Below are 6,589 nucleotides of genomic sequence, written 5' to 3'. Positions count from 1 at the left end.
GTCTCTGTGTGTGTGTGTGCATGTCCATGTCTCATACATTTCTGGAATGAGAGAAAGGAAGATAAAGTGGAGGAGAGGAAATATAAACAAAACCAGCCTGTGATGACATGTACTTCCTGTTGGCTTGTGTAGCCTTCAAAATCCAAAAATCAGTACATAAATATAAGAACAGGAAAAGTACAAAGCATTCTTTCTGAAGTCAGTAGGTTGCTTGCTTATTACTGAGTAAGGCATCTAATGCAGTGCCGACATACGTAGGACAATAATGTCAATTTTTTACCCAGGAAGCAGAGCATGAATGAGCAGGTAATAGTGTAGGGACAGTTAGTTCTGAGACACAAGCTTAAGGTTTAGTTCCTGTTACCCTAAAAAACCTGAAGGTCCTTTGCCCAATAACTCAACATATCAGAGGATTTCTTGGGAATGCAGCAGCTGTCATTTAGTGGCAGCTTGACACAGAATATATGGCAAAATGGATTTCTCTTTATATCTATCTTACAATAAATTACTCCTAGACAGAAATTTAAGCAAACCAACAAACATTTTGTCAAAACAAAGCTTAATTATTTATAATTTTATTCCAGGAAATAAAAAAGAAGTATGTATTATATGGCTATTTCATTGATTTATGAGGTATTTGCAAACCTTGGCAGGTTTCATTACTACTTTGAAACCACATGCAATTTGGTGACAGATTCACACAGCTTCGAGGATTGCCCAGTCTAATTTGCAGTTTTTCATTAGAATTAGAGGCCTCAGCTGTAGGCTTTGGGTTGAAGACCAGAGTTCGCACCCATCATTCTTGCTTACAGCCATCAACGGCAAAAGTTCCAGATTCACGTGACTGGCTTTTGGACAAAGCTAGGTGAAGGTCTGTTGTTATTTATAGGTTTTGCTCTGCAATTTCCTGCTCCTTTGGATGTGAAACTTTAGCAAGAGAAACTAACAAAATCAATAGAGTATTTATTACCTTGTGACATGACACTTGGCAGTTTTGCATAGTGCAGTCACTGGTGCCCAACCACCATCCATCTCTGTGCAAGCACAAGCCATTTCTGAAAGCTATGACTTTCCATCCTAACTCCTACCCTTTGGGCAACTCACAGAGCTCCTGTGCAACCTCTCCTCAGTCACTGCTCTACACACAGCAGTCATAGTCCCTTTGTGTACCCAGTATTGTTTTTCCCAATCCATGAGCATTTTCATGACAGTTTGTAACTGGGGTAGAAAGTTCTTTCAAAGAGTAAAAGAAGAGCATGTCACTGTTCTCTCCTACCCTGAGAAGCAACATTCCTGTGTTCAAATTAAAAGCTTAGTCCAGGATCTCTCATAAAGTAAATCTTAGAATGCTCATTACAGGGTTATCTGGTTGAATACCATTTTCTGTGTCTTCAATTTACACATTCAGCAAACAAAAGCAGAGTATGCCATGGTCTCTAATAACAAAAATAGAACACCTCACAATGTGTTTTTTAAAATTTGAAATAAAGGTAAGAAGTTGTCACAGAAGTTCAAATCTCATCTCTTCCTATATTTTACATTTTTACCTGCAATGAAGGTGAAAGGGATATGGTGGTGGTTTGGGTTTTTTTTTAAGTGCAGGTGATGTAGTTGATTTACATTTAGCAGGGCAGATATTGTTAATAAACTATCAGAGAACCCAATGGAGTTACTCACATACATAAAATTGCTCAAGTATATGAACATCTGTATGATAATAGTTGAATACTAAGGTAAACACTAAACTTTCTCACAAAACATATTTTCCATTATTTCTTTCAGCTGTACTTAGAGGTGAGGTTAGATCCTTTACCCACAGCACGCTTTTAGCATTTATTCTCAGGTACTCCTCTCTTTTTGTTTCTGTTTCCTCTGTAGTTCAGTTTCAAAAACTGATTTCCCACCTTTTCCTTTGTTGTTGGAAAAATACAAAAGTTTCCTTGAGAACTTTCTGTTCCGTCTTTTGAGAATTCCCTTCTAACTCATGGTGCACTCACTTAAGAGTTCCTATAGCTGGAATATTCGGTGAGTCCAACTACGAGCACTTATGTGCTATTTGAACTATTTTTGACTAGAGGAGAGGACAGTCTGTTCATTTTCGTCAGGACCAACACTTAGTCAGTGTACCAGTGCAATAAAAATGTTTTATGTTCTAACCAGCTGTAACTTTTTGGTCCAGATATCAGCTGAAAAGTTCACAGCTTTGGGGTTCTGTATAGAGGTAATAATCTAATGACATTTTGACTTAGGTATTTACATTGTCTCCACCTAAATCCTCCCTTGTGGTTAGGTTCTGTTCTTCGTTCCATTCAGTGTAAGCATATTCTCCAGATCCTGAGTAATGTATGTAATTTAGGATTTTAGTGACATGAGCAGGTTTGTTTTGAAGAAGCAAACATCAAATTAAGAGTTTGGCGATAACAGCTTGACATAAGTGCATGCAAAAAGCCACTTGTTACCTCAGCATGGTTCATTATTTCCACATAATGGGTTTTCCCCTGAAATGGCCGCACAACAGACATCTCACAGTCCTGTGCAGGACCAGCGCACCTGTAAATTCTGAGCAGTTGCCACATTGTGATATTTGGACTGCAAAGCATCTAATATTGCTCACATGTCAGATAGCCATTATCTATTATTTTAGGAACACAAGGAATATCTAAAAAGCTGAGAGAAAAGAAGACTAAGATGATCATATGCAGATTATAATCCAGGAGGTAGTACTGCTGAGGCACTTACATCTTGTGGTTGATTATTCTGTGGCCAGAGAAAAGCTCTGCAAGTCTGGGATTCCCAGACTACATCAATTGCTGACAGAAGCCTCCTTCTCTCTACTTGAGACAAGGCATGTCATTTATATGTAGTTGTCTGTGCAAAAATCCCAGCTGACCACTATGTCAAGTGTGTTATCATCTCTGCAGGTTGGGTATAGAGAATAACATGAAGCTGGAATTTCCAGAATCTGTTCTGCCTAAAAAGCTAACTGCTTGCAGTGTTCTGCATAGCCTCCTCAATGTGAGGACTCTGCACTGGGCCAGATGAACTCACTGAGGATCTCAGAAGCAAGAACCTTTTGGCTGCTGGGAACTTTTAAAAGGTGAAATCTCTAACTTGCTGACCTTAGTGGGCAGGAACTCTAGAGTGACCATGTGGATTATCTCCTTTATCTTCCAAACAGTGCTGGCATGTCTTGCTAAGATTTTGTCCTCAGAGGAATAGGAGGTGACTCGCCTGTTGACCAGCTGGAAGCTGATGGCTTTGGTTAGTTTATAAACCACTTTTAAATCCTTTCCTTGTGCAGTGTTGTACTGAGTCATGCTGGCGAGCTTCTGCTGCCGTTGCCTTGCAATACTCTTCTGAATGTCCTGGTAACAGACTTCCAGTGTGAGTTGCTACAAGCTCACCACATGGCAGAAGCCACAAGAAGGTAGTCTGCAAGACTAATGGAGCATTTTTGCAAAAAGATACATAGGTAAGAAGTCAGGACGATGACCACTGACACATGCATGTGTAAAGGGGAAGGCACACTAGCACATAAACAGGGAGCTGTAAAGACGAGACAAGTAAAGGCAAGGTTGTGAGACAATTCAAAACATCATGGAATACAGTTAGTAAACCAATACATTAGCCTGGAATGAGAATGTGTGTACACAAATATTTCCCTAAAGTTGCGGGACTTAACTAAAACAAAGACTAAAATGCCCTTGTTGACACCAGATTTACACTGCATGAGGCTTTATCATGTGGATGTAATTTCATTGAATCATGACAGATAGCTTTAGTCTGGAAACTGAGCTTATTTGTGTAGTCAAGCTTGTTCATTTTTACATACCAGATTACTTAAATATGATATATTTCAAAGTATCAAAATGTGTATTTCAAAGCAGCCTGTATCGGTAATGGACAGAAGTCAGCAGAGAGGCAGGCAAGCTTTTTCTACTTCACTGATGTGTCATGAAGCTTGCATTGCTGGTTCTCTCATTAGAAATCAGTAGTAAAGCATCTTTTTTTTTCATACAAGGAAGGGTTCTGACCTCACTGAAGGACCAAAAATTGTTTTTATTTTCATAATTGTATTTAACTTTCACAGAATAGCTAGAATGAATCAGAATGTTGCAGGTTCTTCTGGATGTTGCTCAGCAGTGAATGGAAACACTGATGAAGATGTAAAAAATTGACTGCAAATAGAAAATCCACCATGAATATTAAAAGATAGATTTACAACATGATCGTTCCCTGCACTTCTACTGAAACTGTCATGCAGGTTGATGCATGTTTTGACATGTCACTCCTCCTTCAGTCAGAATCATAGCATCATAGAATAGTTGGGGTTAGAAGGGACCTTTCAAGGTCATCTAGTCCAAGCCCCCTGCAATCAGCAGGGACATCTTCAACTAGACCAGGTTGCTCAGAGCCCCCTCCAACCTGACCTGGAATGTTCCCAGGGATGAGGCAGCTACCACCTCTCTGGGTAACCTGTGCCAGTGTTTCACCATCCTCATTGTGAAAAATTTCTTCCTTATATCTAGCCTAAATCTACCTTCTTTTAGTTTAAAACCGTTAGCCCTTGTCCCATCACAAAAAGCCCTACTGAAAAGTCTGTCCCCATCTTTCTGATAAGCCCCCTTTAAGTACTGGGAGGCTGCAATAAGGTCTCGCTGGAGCCTTCTCTTCTCCAGGCTGAACAACCACTATCCTTTCAGCCCATCCTCACAGGAGAGGTGTTCCACCTCTCTGATCATTTTTGTGGCCCTCCTCCGGACCCGTTCCAACAGGTCCATGTCTTTCCTGCACTGAGGGCTCCAGAACTGGACGCAGGTCTCCAGGTGGGGTCTCCTCAAAGTAGTTAGCAACTGACTACTAGGGAGAAAAAACCTTTGATATGGAAGGATCTGTGCCATTTTTCCCTCTTTACTGACATTTGTGGTGCTTCGCAAATAATAATAATGATAATAAAAATATATTTCAGGAAAATTCATAAATCATATACAAGCAGGATGCTTTCTTTCTTTATGCACAGAGTCAACAAGTATGCCATGACACATATGCTTTCAAAGCAGGAATCAAACGGGGCCTAAGTGCCCCATAGGCTTTGCCCTGTCCTTTGCCCAGGAACGAGTACCATCAACAGTGTGGAGGTAACCTGAGTGAACGAACAGTTTGCAATAACTGAAACTACTGATGCTGCTTCTATTTGTGTCTACGAATATGGTTCAAAAGTACCATCGAACCTAGAATTACATATTTGTTTAACATATTCAGGTATGATCTAACTCCAAGAAATTGAGAAGAGACGAAAAAAGGTATCTGGTTTTATTAGTTTCTAAAAACCCTCACAGTGTGTGGTACCAGTAATGACAGGAATGAGAGACAAGATTACACTGGCATCTTTTCTACCCAAAATGTTAATGTCACAGTCATGAGTAATCAAATGGCTACATTAATTATCTAATCTGCTCCCTGTATTTGTATTGCTTGAAATGTGTTTACAATGCTTCTGTCGCCACAGGATTTGTGAACATTTGCTTTAGGAACTGCTCCTACACATTCTGTATGTGCAAGTAGGCCTTACTGGTATGCGTCATTCCACCGATTCCAGCAGAACTGTGGCAGAAAGGGGCAGGTTTATGGAGTGTAGCATGGATTTATGTGAGGTGCTTGAGGTAGTGCAGGTACCGTGCTGATGTCCTTTCACTGTTGTAACATGCCTTGCTTTTTGTCACTGCTAAGCAGCTTCACCAGTGCACAGTATTACCTGGACTGGACTGTTTCCAGTATACAGCGTCTCAAGGCTAGCGTATGGCTTTCTTTGAGGCATTGCATTCTGCCATAAAACCATAGTCTCAGGTTAGAGGAATCTGATGCAGGCAGGAGACAGAAAAGGAGGCTGGAACTGATGATCCCGAGTCAATGCCAGGCTCTCAGTAGCAGCTTCTTGGCACAGGCTCAAGCCTGCAAATACTAACTGCTGAATCATCAAGGAAAATGGGTATTTGATTTTAAGAACAAAGGACCTTCTATTTGTGGGTGGATGTCTGTGTGTGCTTAGCATGTACCGCACACCTACTGATAGAAATAATGTAATAAAATGAAGATATGTGTAATTAAAATCCCAGTCCCTCAGCGGTGCTGCTGACTGGCTTCATTTCCCCGGTAAGAACTCTAAGCAGATCTTTGAGGAAGCCTTCCATGCCAAACATTGTGTTGTGCTTAATCCTGTACTTGTCCTTTATGTGGTACTCCCTTTGACGTCAGTGGAAACTTGACATACAAGAGTGCAAAGGAATGAGGCTGAATTGATTTTTTTTTTTTTACAGTAAGATTAAATGGAAGGAAGCCTTCTGAAATGTATAGAAATCTTATTCCTTCCTACAACACAAAAGGATGTTTTCTGCTTTTTTCTTCAAGGATTCTCACCTCTATGGATTTGTGTACGTGTGTGTTTGAGAGTCTGTCAATACACTTTGACAGCACAATCAGCAGTTTAAAAGTGATTGCTGGAAAGTATCTATAATGAGTAAACAGGAATTTCTCATAAATTTCTAATGTGCATTTCCATTTGCTGTTCTACACCACATACACCACAGCA

This window comes from Phaethon aethereus (genome assembly GCF_964289735.1).
Source record: "Phaethon aethereus genome assembly, chromosome: 2".
In the NCBI taxonomy this organism is placed as follows: Eukaryota; Metazoa; Chordata; class Aves; order Phaethontiformes; family Phaethontidae; genus Phaethon; species Phaethon aethereus.
Note: the sequence above shows the minus strand (reverse complement) of the source record.